This window comes from Populus nigra, chromosome 15, assembly GCF_951802175.1.
Source record: "Populus nigra chromosome 15, ddPopNigr1.1, whole genome shotgun sequence".
NCBI classification, from domain to species: domain Eukaryota; kingdom Viridiplantae; phylum Streptophyta; class Magnoliopsida; order Malpighiales; family Salicaceae; genus Populus; species Populus nigra.
The window spans coordinates 3606749-3619775 of record NC_084866.1 but is presented as its reverse complement, the minus strand read 5'-3'; positions in this window follow the sequence as shown (position 1 = coordinate 3619775).

The window sequence follows — 13027 nt, the reverse complement described above, 5'->3', positions numbered from 1 at the left end:
AGAGGCAATCCCTGCTACACTAGGCACGACAAGCCCACATGCCTATAAAAAAAATAATAAAAAAGTTCAAGCCCGTGTGTTTGGTTTAGTTATTTTTTTATTTTAATGGACGATCCTATTCATCTTGGCAAATGATGTGTTTTCAAGTCACGACCAGAAAATAGGGATCTAGTTTTATAACCTAAATAATTCATTTTCAACTTGGTTTTATTTAAAAACAATACCTCAAAAACATCTTAAAAACTTTAGAAAAACATTTTCAACACTGAAACACCTTTGAATTAATTAAAAAATAAAAAATCAAATAGAATAAAAAAACTTAATGGATCTCCATTTATTTTTTCCAGCATTTTTAAAGGGCAAAACTATATTTATTGAATTTTTTTCTCTAAAATATTGAATTTTTTTCTCTAAAATGAACCCTTGTTTAGATACCAATTTTTACCTTTTATGTGGTCGGAATGAAATCAATCAAATACTTTTTTTTCTTCTTTTTTTCTTACAAATTTCTATCTCATCCCTCATCATTCAAGAATTGAAATATTAAAAAAATAAAATTTCATATTCAAGAACTAAAATATGATAAAAATAAAGTTTTGTATTTTAATATAAAAACCTTAAATAATAGGGACCAAACATTTATAATATAACTCTAGTGAATAAATTGAAGTTTTTAGATCGTTTTTAAAAATACTGATTCAATTTTGATGCTTTTTATTTTTATTTTTTGCTTAACAATAATCTAAAATTTTATTTTAAAAAAATAAGTTTTAATTTAACATTGAAATATTCTATGATATATTAATTATGTATGAATATGTCAGTAAAAATAAATCACAACACATGAAATCATACTAATATAACTTAGAATGATTAATTCTTTTTTTTTTTAAATAAAGTTTTATTGAAGACCTCAGATTGATATTCTCAGTAGATTTTTTGTTCACTCTCTCAGTATTCGACATGGACACTGCTATAACAAAATGAAGAATCATTTCCTGAAGCTAAAGCAAAAGCCCAACCGATATTTATATTACTAAATGAGTCCATTCAGTCCTGACTTCAAGTAATATTTATAAATATCAGTTGGGCTTTTGCTTTAGCAGAGCTATAAGAAAATCTGTGTTGTTGGAAATTTCATGCCCGGGCCCAATTATTTGCTTAGTTTGATCTTTTAAATTACGGGTGTTAAAAAAATTCCTAATCAGTAATATTTATATTATTTGATTTGATTTAACTTGTCAAAGTTTGATAATATAAATATTATAGATGATAGTGGATCAAAAAACATAATACATACATATCACAAGTCAAGTACAGGTTGAAATTTTTAAAACTCGTTAAACTTGACCCAACCAACCTAATATAAGTAACCTAAGTCTTTGATATAAATAATCTTTTTCCTTCTCTGTCTTTATTTTTTTCTCTCTCACCTTCACACTCATAGTTGCCTCTCATTCTCTTAATCTCTCTCCCTTCTCTATATTTTCTACTTTCATATAAATTATAGTTGTTCATTTTGAAGTTTAATGTGATAAAGTAATAGTGCATTTTACAATCTTAATCTTTTATGTACCAAGATACCATAAAAAAAACAATCAAGAATCCAAAATGGATTTTTATTTTCTTAGTAAAATCACAAACCTAAAAGCATTTTATAGTCTCTTTCTATTGGTTTGTTTTTTTTTCATATTGCACCCTAATTGTTTAAAATGTTTGGTTGTGATTTTTTTTAATTTTTGCTTTGTATTTTTATGTTAAAATTGTGATAGTTATTATGTTGTCCCTAATATATGCAATTTAAGGGCATTATCTAGTTGTAATAGTTGTCCGCTGATATTTTTTTAGAATCATCAAAGAAAAAGAGTATTAATATACCCAACTCATTAATATCGGTAATATCCACAAAAACTTTAACCCAACTCAATATATCCAACCCTCTCAGGTCCAAAAAATTAAATGGACCGGGTTTATATTTTGGCAAACATTATAAGTTGGGTTAGATACAATTATAGATCAAAACCTAACCTAGTGTATCCACAAACACCTATACTTATAATTTATTAAAAGAACTGAACCAATCATTATATGCTAACAGATTTTAGGTTGGCGTATAAGTTTGGCTACACCATTGACTCGTGTTATGTCACGGGTCGAATCAATATTTTTTTGAATGTCGTAGGTTAGATCAATATCTTTCCGAACATAAAAATAAATGTGTTGGAATTACTAGTGTGTTTCTTAAAAACAATAACCATGAATTCAAAACATATTGTATATTGGATGATATTCTTTTAAAATTGAAACGATGATATACTGAATGATACTTTTTTAATATTAAAATGGTAATATATTGAATCGACATGGGTCGACCTGGTTTAATAAAAGAAACTCGCAGGTCAGGTAATAAACCATGTTAATTCTACAAAAATCAAATAGAAATAAATTGAAAAACTCAATCCTCAATTAATTCAACATTAAATGACAAAATTGGCAAACAAAAAATGATATTCAATTAAAAAAAAGCCCTAAGTGAATCTAAATTAATCAATCAAACTCGCAACTTGAGTCATGTATCTAGATGGACTTAATAATTTTTTTAATTCCTGAGAGTATTTCATGCATATTTTTTTCAAAGAACGACCGTAGGTGTGTGAGATTCAGGTAACAAAAGCATGTCTAATTTTTTTAAGCTAGATAACAAAAGGAGGCCTTTTTATTTTAAGTTAAATTAAGAAAACATAGATCATTGAATGACAAAGGATGGATATTTTTTTAGTTTGAGGGACTTAAAATGCATTAAATAGCATAAAAAAAAACAAAGAGTTAAAGTGTAAAATGTGGATAAAATTAAAAAAAAAAAAAAAGAAGAAGAAGAAGAAGAAAAGGCATGCCATACACACCCTTGGCCATTATAAAGAAGCATGGCCCATACCATACCTTTTTCTTCCAATTGTAAAGGGTTGACGACTCCAACCTTTGTTTTTATTAAAATAAAAAAGACACGGACAACACATTTTGCAGCCTAAGAATTCGACGATTAAAGGGTTACTTGAAAATTAGGATAATAATATTTTATGGCTAAAACTTTGATTCAAAACTTATTTTTGACCTAAAACACCTAAAAATCACCCTAGACAATGGTAAACCTATTTATAGTCTCAAATAACCTAAAAATCAATTTAAAAATCCAAAATCAACCTAAATTCAAAAATATTTTCAAGTTTAGATTTACCATCATAGACTATGGTAATACCAAAGAACACCTTAGTAGAACTCCCTTAATTGAATAGAACCTGTTGATGTGTAGATCGATTATTTTAGTGATCGAGATCAATATCAATTGAGACTTTCTCTCTCTACTTCTGGAATCTTGCAACTCTCTGTCTTCTCCCCCAAACTAGTGGATAAAATAAAGAAAGTCTTGTATCAAAATTGAATTTTAGAAAATAGAAGGGACTGAAAAGTGATCATTTGGGAAATTGGATGACTAAAACAGACTTTTTTTACCACCTATTTTGAATACCTTTTCCATCTTGGTCCTCCATCTTTCAATTTTTCCCTTGGTTAATAAATAGGAAGCAATTGGCCATCAATTTCACAATACAAGGACTCAATCGAGAAAAACAAAAAATTATGAATTAAAATGAAAAAAAAATCATTGCTGGGTTTTCACCTGAAGGCTTAGCTTTCTTTATAATTATAATTATAATTTATAATGGGTCCATCAAGTTGGGGTTTTCAACATTTTAGGTTGGAGAATAAGTTTCGTGGGTCCCCCCCTTTTAATTTATTAAAAGAAGAGAAGTGGTCCAAATCCACCCTCTCTCTAGTGAAACTGAACTCTTCGAGTCCTGAATTGCAGCAATTTCCATTCAAGAGATTAAAATATTCCACTCGATGACGAGCACCAAAGAGTCAGTGACATATAATGTCAATTTAATTCTACATTGTATTTTGCGTTTTTTTTTTTATTATTATTATTTTCTTGAGACCTATGCTGTCCTTCGTCCGGAGCCTTCTGAATTGTCAAAAATCTGTGGATAGGCTAACTCCATTAGATCCAGCCAGTAGCAGTCACAAAAGATCTTGTGCATACATTGTTTTCCCTACCGAAAAACCCCAACATCAATTACTAGAAAACATGTTGTGCCATGCCATGATACCCTACATATTTTCCAAAAGCTTTTGGAAAGACAAGAAGGCAAGAAATTTAATGACCACCGCAATGATTTGGAGGGCTTGAGTGTTTGGAGCAGTGAAGGTCCAGTTCACATGGTCCGAATGTGTGCGTTGCCCATGGCCTCAAAAATCTATGGTCTCGGGTCGTTTCTGCCATGCACTCACGTGGCTCTAATTTGTCTGCCTATCCCGACAATAGTTTTTTTTTTTTTTTTACGTTTAGGGTGATTGTGATTAAAATTGTTTTTTAAAATAATATTTTTTTTATTTTTTAAAACATATTTTTTACATTAGCATATCATCACCATATCAAGAAAATATCATTAATATTAGAGAATAGGGAAATTTTCTACAGGTAAAGTTACCACTAGATAAAAAAGCAAGGAGCATCCGAGTGCATTGCAGCTTGGAAGTCGGAGCATTTTGGACCCTTCTGAATGCAATGTTGTTGTCATTCTTTATTGCTTTTCTTTTTTCCCTTCTGATTTTCCCTTCGGGTCAGACAAAAAAATGAACTCAATCCGACAAAGGTAGTCCTGTCATGTTCTGTTTTTGAAAACGGTGCTTCTTGGGCTTGCTGGCCATGGAAATGTTTTTGTCTTAGCCTCATAAAAATGTAATATCTTTTATCTTAAATGCTATGCCCGGCAGCAGCTCTATCATGAAACACCAGCTGTAAATAAATTTGCAACTTAAATTTCATGAATGATGACATATCATTACATGAATTGCATTTATCAATTCCGTGAAACATGATGATGACTTCACAATTAATTTCGACTGTTAAGAATTTACAGGTTCATGCAAAAAATTAGAAAAACACTACTTACAGAGAATTACTAGATAGGTGTCCAATGATTTGCAGTAGGTTGAGATGATTTTTTTTAGTGTAAAAAAATATCATAAAAAGATAATAATGATTATTAATTTCTGAGAATCAAACATAGAAGGTTGAAATTTAAAAAAAAAATCAATGAACAAAAAACAATCTAAAAAAAAAAGTACCATCAAACCCAGGCGAGAGCTAAAACTCGCAAATAGAATCATGTATATGGGATAACAAATAGAAGGCAAAGCAGAAAAAAAAAGTTTAATTTTAAAAATAATCAAATTTTGAAGGAAAAAATCAAAAAGCATAAAAATAAAATAAGCAACCTAAAAAACCCATGGGCTACCTAATCAAACCTCTTGCCTATATCATGAGATGCGGATAACTTAATTCAAAAGAAACCAAAGTAAATAATGAAGCTCATTTTTCAAAACGAACAACTCTGAAAGATGTAATCTAAAAAAAATATCAACTTGTGTTAATGTTTCAAACTCATGACACTAGCTATTAACTTAGAAGCGTCCCATTTGGAAAGTCATTATTTTAAAACTTGACTCAACCTGATGGGTTGACCCATGATCTAGGTGACCCTGGGCATAGGTTGGCCTAGGTTTCAAAAGAAATTGGGGAGAATTGATTAACTGTAAAATAGTCAAAAACTGAGTTAACCCGGGGCAAATCCAATCAAAATTGGGTCAGAACTTGTTAACTATTTTCCTTTATTTTAATTTTTTGCATTTTTACTTTTTTTATAAAATAAAAAGATTTGGTTGACATGGTTTAACTCGAGTTAACCTACTTGACCCATGACCCAATACTTGTCTCGGATCAACTCCTAGGTCGGGTCTAAAAACTATAGAAAAAACCAAGGAGACCACATTCCAATAAATCAAATGTCAAATGATAAGGTAAAAAAAAAATTCAAAGATAGAAGAAATAGAAATTAAGAGAATAAGGATCTCATTCAAAAATAAAATTACAAAACAACCTAAAAGTTTGAATCGAAGGGAAAATTGAATAAAAAACTAACAAAAGAAACCAAAATAAATAATAAAAATCTAGAGAATGAGCACCAAATTAAAAAAAAAATCAAGATTATAGATTTAAGGATAAAATTGAAAACAAATTAAAATTTTAAAAAAAGAATTAAAAATCAAAATTATAAGGGCTTAACTTGAAATATCATCAAATCTTGAATTTAAGGGAAAAATTGAAATGAAAAATCAAATTTACAATAGAATCCAAACCAAAAATAAAAACCAACAGAATGAGAAACAAATTTAAAGAAATTAAAAATAAGATCATGGATGTAAGCCTGAAATTGAAAATGAATTAAGATTTAAAAAAAAGGCTAAAAGTCAAAATTAAAAATCAAAACATTGAGGGTTAAACCTGAAATATCATAGAATAAGATAACAAATTTGATATAAAAATCAAATTCTAAAGGAAAAAATTGAAAAAAAATCAAATTTGATACAATTAAAAGAATAAGGATCAAATATGATAAAATTAACGAATAACATACTCTTCTAGTTTTTGGCAAGGGAAGCATGTTTTTCGAGGATGAAGAGAGAGAAAATAAGGGAGAAACAATATCGTTGGAGCTCCACCATGTTTGGGGCAGCTACACGTGCCCCACCACCATGAAGGGGGTAGTGAGATGCATCAAATGCCACCCCAAAATGTGGTGTTCAGCCAGTGGGAGGCACCACAAGCGCTGCCTAAAAGTCATGGGTACCTCTTACTTGTTGGCACATGTACCAACGAATATCTTTTTATTTAAAATAATATTATATTTAAATGAAAAGCCAAAAATTCCCCAAAGTCAACTTGCCAATTACAAATAAACCAACAGGAAGTTATGAAAATGCCCTTAATCGTAACCATTAGAAAATTAAATTTAAAGGCTCATTTGAGCACTATATTGTTCAAATAAAAGTCCTAGATACCCCTGTGAATTTTAAATTGACAATTTTATGTTGTGGCAAATACCATTTTACCATTAAAACCAAGTTATTAATTTTATGTTGTCATGGGTAAAATAGTAATTTCATCGTGCACGTCCACAATGAAATGTGAGTGTGTTCATAGTGAAACATTGATGGGGTTTAGTTTTTATTTTTTAATGAACACAAAGGAATACCAAAACATAGCAACAACTAGATTGGCTCGTGCTATACTATGGATCAGATCAATTTTTTTAATGTCAAAAATATATAAGAGTTATTAGTGTATTTTCTAACAAAAAACAAATCTTGAAATCAAAATATAATGCATATTGGACAATATTAGATGATATTTTTTTTAATATGGAGACGACGACATATTGGATCAGCTTAGGTTAACTGATTAAATCTACGACCCAGGTCATGGGACCATGATAACCCTATAGAAAGAAATTAAAAAAATAAAATGAAGTTCAATCCTTAATCAACCCAATGTTGAAGGATGAAACTAAAAAAAATATTAAATTAAAAGGGATGAAAAAATTACCTGAGTCAACTGAGTTATCATGTTAAACTCATGACCCAAGTCATGAAATCGAGATATCTCAATAGAAAAAAAAAATTATGAAACTCAATTTTCAATCACCTCAATGATGAAGGGTGAAATAAAAAAAAATCAATTAAAAACAAGACCTAAAGAAATAACACAAGCCAACTTGTTAAACATGTGATCAAGATTATAAGACCTAAATAAATTAATAAAAATAAAATAAAAAATATTGAAGTTTCATTTTCAATAGATCAAATATTGAAGGTTGAAATAGAAAAGAAAAAAAAAGAAAAAACTATATCCATAAGATCAGGATAACTAGGATAACTCCACAAAAAGCAAATTAAAACAAGTTATATAATTCAATTCCCAAACAATTTAATATCAAATGATGAAATTGAAAAAACACTAAATTAAAAAAAGAATATTAAGTAGTTAGAGGGTGAAGTTGAAAACAAATTTTCAAAAAAGATCCAAAAAATAAAACGAGTCGACGTGTTTACCTACCAAACTCATGATCTAGGTTAGAAAATTGAGATAACTCTATAAAAAGCAAATATAAAAAAAATATGAAGCCCAATTAAAAAAATTATAAAATTATAAAAGAATCTAAAAAATATGAAGAGAGTCAATTCATGTAAATTTATCAAACACGCGATCCGGGTTATAAGGTCAAAATAATGTCATTAAAAGCAAATCAAAATAATGTCATTGAAAGCAAATCAAAATAGATGACAAAGCTCAATTTTCAACCAACCCAATATTAAATAATAAAATTAAAAAACAAATCAATTAAAAATAAACCAAAAATAATAACCAAATTAACATGTTAAACTTGTTATGTGGGTTATAAGACCAGTATAACTTCATAAAAACATATATAAAAAAAATTATGAAACTTTACTTCTAATATATCCAATGTTGAAGATTGAAATCGAGAGAAAAAAAAACTAAATCCACGAGATCAAGATAATGTTATAAAAAGTAAATCAAAAAAATATATGAAACTTAATTTCCAACCAACTCATTGTTAAAGGATGAAATTATAAAAATTAATTATAAAAATTTATAAAAAAAAATAATTTGAGTTAACCCGAGTTAACCTCTTAAACTCATGACCTGGGTCATGAGATGATGATAGATTCATATAAAGCAGATCAAAAAATATTACGAAGCTTCACTTCAAACATATCCAATATTGAAGGTTGAAATCAAGAAAAACAAAAAATAAATCCATGAGATTGGTATATAATCTAACATATAAAAAAAAATACAAACCACAATTCCCATAATAACCTAATATAAAATGATAAATTTGAGTAAATAAACAAATATGAAGAAGATGGGTTGTTAACGGGTGAAAATGAATAAATAAATATACATACATAAAATGTGTGTAGAAAATTTAATTCGTAAACATTTGTTGTTGTTGTTTATCCTATTAGGTATCATTTGATTATTATCTCGAGACAAAAAAGATGAAGATAGTAGGGACAAAGATAATATATATCTTTTTATGTCTTTGTCTCTTCTATATTTGTCACTCTGATTATACAATACTAACCGAACACAATATTATTAGGAATTTTAGAAAGCTTAATTAAATTTATTAGGGGCTTAATCGCAAGGAAAATCAACTTTTAGAGTCAATTTGGATGTTAATTGAAACAAATTAAAGCTTGGAGACTGAAATTGGACTCTAAAAAGTTTAATTGGTCAAATCAAAGGCTTAATTATATAAAATTTAAAGCCATATGGGCAATTAGAGACATAATTGAATAATTTGTAAATCAAGGACCAACTTGCAAAAGATGTGTGACTTTGGGGATTGAAATTGATGAAATCAGGGGTCAAATCAAAGAAAATTAAGAGTTTGTTGATGAATTGCGGGTCCAATTAAAAAAATCAAAAACCAAGAATCAAATTGTAAAAGGCGCTCAAATCTGGTGCTGATAATTGAATTTGACAGGGATGAAATTGCATAAAATTAGGAGTTCATAACAAAATTAGAAGCTCTGAATCCGCCAATAAAAAAAAGGTAATCAGAGGAGAATAAGGAGAGGAGAAGAGAGAGGGGGGAAATAAAATTTGATTAAGGATCAATTCAGGGTTTGAGGGATTTAGTTTGTTTTGTTGGGTTTGGAAACAAAAAGAAAGAAAGGTAGCATTAGCAATTCATCCACGTTGGAAGATTTCAAGTTTGAAAGGTATATCCCTATAAACTTTGAAAATGAAGTCCATAAGGCCTGCTAGAGTTTTTTCTTGTTTAATATAATGTGTTTAGGTATATTGATGTGATATTTATTTCCTTAATATGTTAAGTTTTGTTTTGGTTTGATTTGAAATCTGTCAAATGTGAAAGCAAGGTGTTGATCTTGTCCTATTTTAGCTAATGCATGTTTCTAGGTTTCTGAGTTTTGTTTGGTTCTAATTGAAGGTTTAGAAAGGCATTTGTAACCCAAATTGTGTAAATATGTAGGCTTTTTTTAAGTTGGTAGAGTTAAAGATTGGAATTTGATGCTAACTTATGACGATTTGTTGTTTTGGGGAATTCTTTTGATTCAAGTATGTTTGGTTTTGATAATGTGTCCTGTTGGAACCAAGAAAGCATGTTTTAGAGGTTAAAAATGGTCATTATGTGTTTTTAAGGCAGTGTTCTTTGTATTCTTAGAAAGAACATTGCCTTAACTCTATAATTTGGATCAACTCTAGTCCAATTGTTTGCACATAAATCTTTGGGCAATTTATTTAGAAAATTATCTAAGGTGAGAACACATCAATAATATGTATTCATGCATTTAGATCCTAGGTTTTCTTCGATTACCCAGAATATATTTTGACAAAATTGTGGATTTTGAGTGATAATCAATGGGTTTTGATGTTTGATTCTTTATCTATGTTTAATTACGAACACAACCATTTCTTTTATTGCTTGAAATCGGGTCTAGTTTGTGTTAAACGTTGTTGGGATTAGGTTTGAACGTTCTTCATTTTCTTTCTTTTTTTCATATTTGATCCATTTTGCTTGAATGTTTTTTTTATTATTTTTTATGTTTTTTCCATGTTTGATTTGTTTTGGTGTTGTTTTCTAGTTTTGGGTTAGTTTTCGAGTTCACCCAGTCTGGTCAACCCGGTCAAGTCAAAACTAGGTCAATAATTAGGCCTTACTTGGTTTGATTTTTTTGGTTCTTTAGTTTAACGGTGTGTTTGAGAAAACCCCTTAGGTCTATTCTGGGTAGTTTTTTTTATTTCAAAAAATAGTTTTTTTTGTCAAACATGGCCTTACAAAAAATATAAAAATAATAATAACAAAATATAGTAATATAAAAATATCTTTTTGCATGTTGCATATGGTTAGGTCTCTCCAAAATACAAAAATCATGTTTTTGCTAAATATAGATATATGCAAATACATGTGTTTTAGTATTATTATTTTTTTACAAAATATATATTAGCATTGATTTTGGATTTAATAACTAGTTTATTGGATCTATGAGAATTTAGACAATATTTCAATAACCTTTACAATTTTTTAATTCATGAGAATTAATGGTCAATATTCTCGTATAAATGATAAACCTACAAGTAGGTTGGTATCTAAATATCAGGGGTTGACCAAAAAATTCTCAGAATAATTCTAAATATTCACCAATTTTAATTAGAAGTATTTTTCACCACAACACACGAGTTGTGGAAAATCTTTCTGCTTTCCATGATAGGTGAACCTTGTCATGACACCTACATGGATCCTTTCTATAAGAATTCATTTAGGCACACGAGTTCATAGAAAATTCAAAAAACCAGATTTATTCACGCGAATGAATCTTCACCTGGGCCATAGATTGACTACCGGTTAGAAACTCATCAAAACCTTTAAATCACATTCAAATCACACATTACAACTTACATTCGGTAGGGTGTACTAGAGGTATTAATATCTTTCCTAGCCACAACCAATCTCTTACCCTTAGAATCTCTGATAAAATGTTTATACTCGGGTTTCCTAACAACCCTAAGCCAAACAATTAGATAGCGACTTCCTTGACCCCCCCCAACATCGAGCTTCTACATGCGACAGAATGGTGACTCCACAAGGGATCAGTTTTTTACTACATTGGAGTAAGCTTTGTGTGTTTGATATGGTTCAATTATTTTGATGTGTTTAAATTTTTTCATTTTAGCTCATCTTATTTTTATTTACACTTTAACATATTTAATCTTGTCCGTGCATGTATATTGGATACGAATACATGTTTTCATGCATCGTTTTTTATTGCTTTAGGATGTGCACATGGAAACTTCAGGTTAGGTAGGGGAATAACAACTTACCCTACGACTTTGTGTCTGGATTTAAGTTCGTGAAACCATCCAACTCTTTGCTAAGTGTTTGGACTAGTAGTGATTGGTATATGTGTCATCTCACTAGCTATTGAGTCCTCATATTACCTTCACAAAGGTAATTACTAGGACAACAGGAGACCCTTTTGAGATTAGATAGTGTGTATCCTCTATCTCATGTAAAAGGATTAGAGCCTACACATAAGATGTATGTCTCCGGAATAAACATTATTGCATTAAGACACACTTAACCCTAAGCATTTTGCATTGCAGGACTTTGAACTGATAGCATGGCCACCATTAAATAAACGAGTTTTGTCGAATATGAGTGGAAATCTGAATCCTTGCAACTATTAAAAGGGGATTGCTTATGTAATATCCCACATCGGCGGGTGAGGACTTGGGGGAGGGCCTTATATGAGCATGCTCACCTTGACTAGTAAGACGCGTTTTGGGGTCATGCGTGGTTGTCAAGAACAAATCCGTGAGGCCTATGAGCCAAAGCGGACAATATCTTGCTAATGGGGTGAGATGTTACATTTGGTATCAGAGCCCGGCTCACAGACTGTCCGATGGTGTCGACGGGGTCGTCATGCTCCTTAAAGAGGGTAGATTGTAATATCTCACATCGACGGGTGAGAACTTGGGGGAGGGCCTTATATGAGCATGCTTACCTTGACTAGTAAGGCACGTTTTGGGGCCATGTGTTTTTTCATAAATTTTTGAAATTTCAACAAAAAGTGAGTATTTTAATATCAAGTCAGCATCTTACAATATAAGTCTAGAGTCCTAATATTAAATAAAATTGATAGAAAATATGCAAGGAACCTATAAATAATTTTAAATTGGTCCTTGAAATTTTTTAGAATTTTTAGGAATTCATTTGGGGCCTGTTTGGAAAAAAAAACTATTTTTATTCAAAATAAAATTATCAAAATAGGTTTAAGGGTGTATTTGTCAAACATCTCTTTAGGACAAAAATTCCTCAACAAAAAAGTAACCAAACAAACAAAGCTTTAGTACCTGACCTAAAACAAAACCAATCAGGCTGACTCAAAAATAGTGGTTCAACCCTGAACCAAACTGAAAACTATGGTTTGACCTGAAACTAAAGCAAAACAAACAATTAAACCAAAAACATATCAAAATTAAAAAAAAAACCACAAAAACATAAAATTTTCT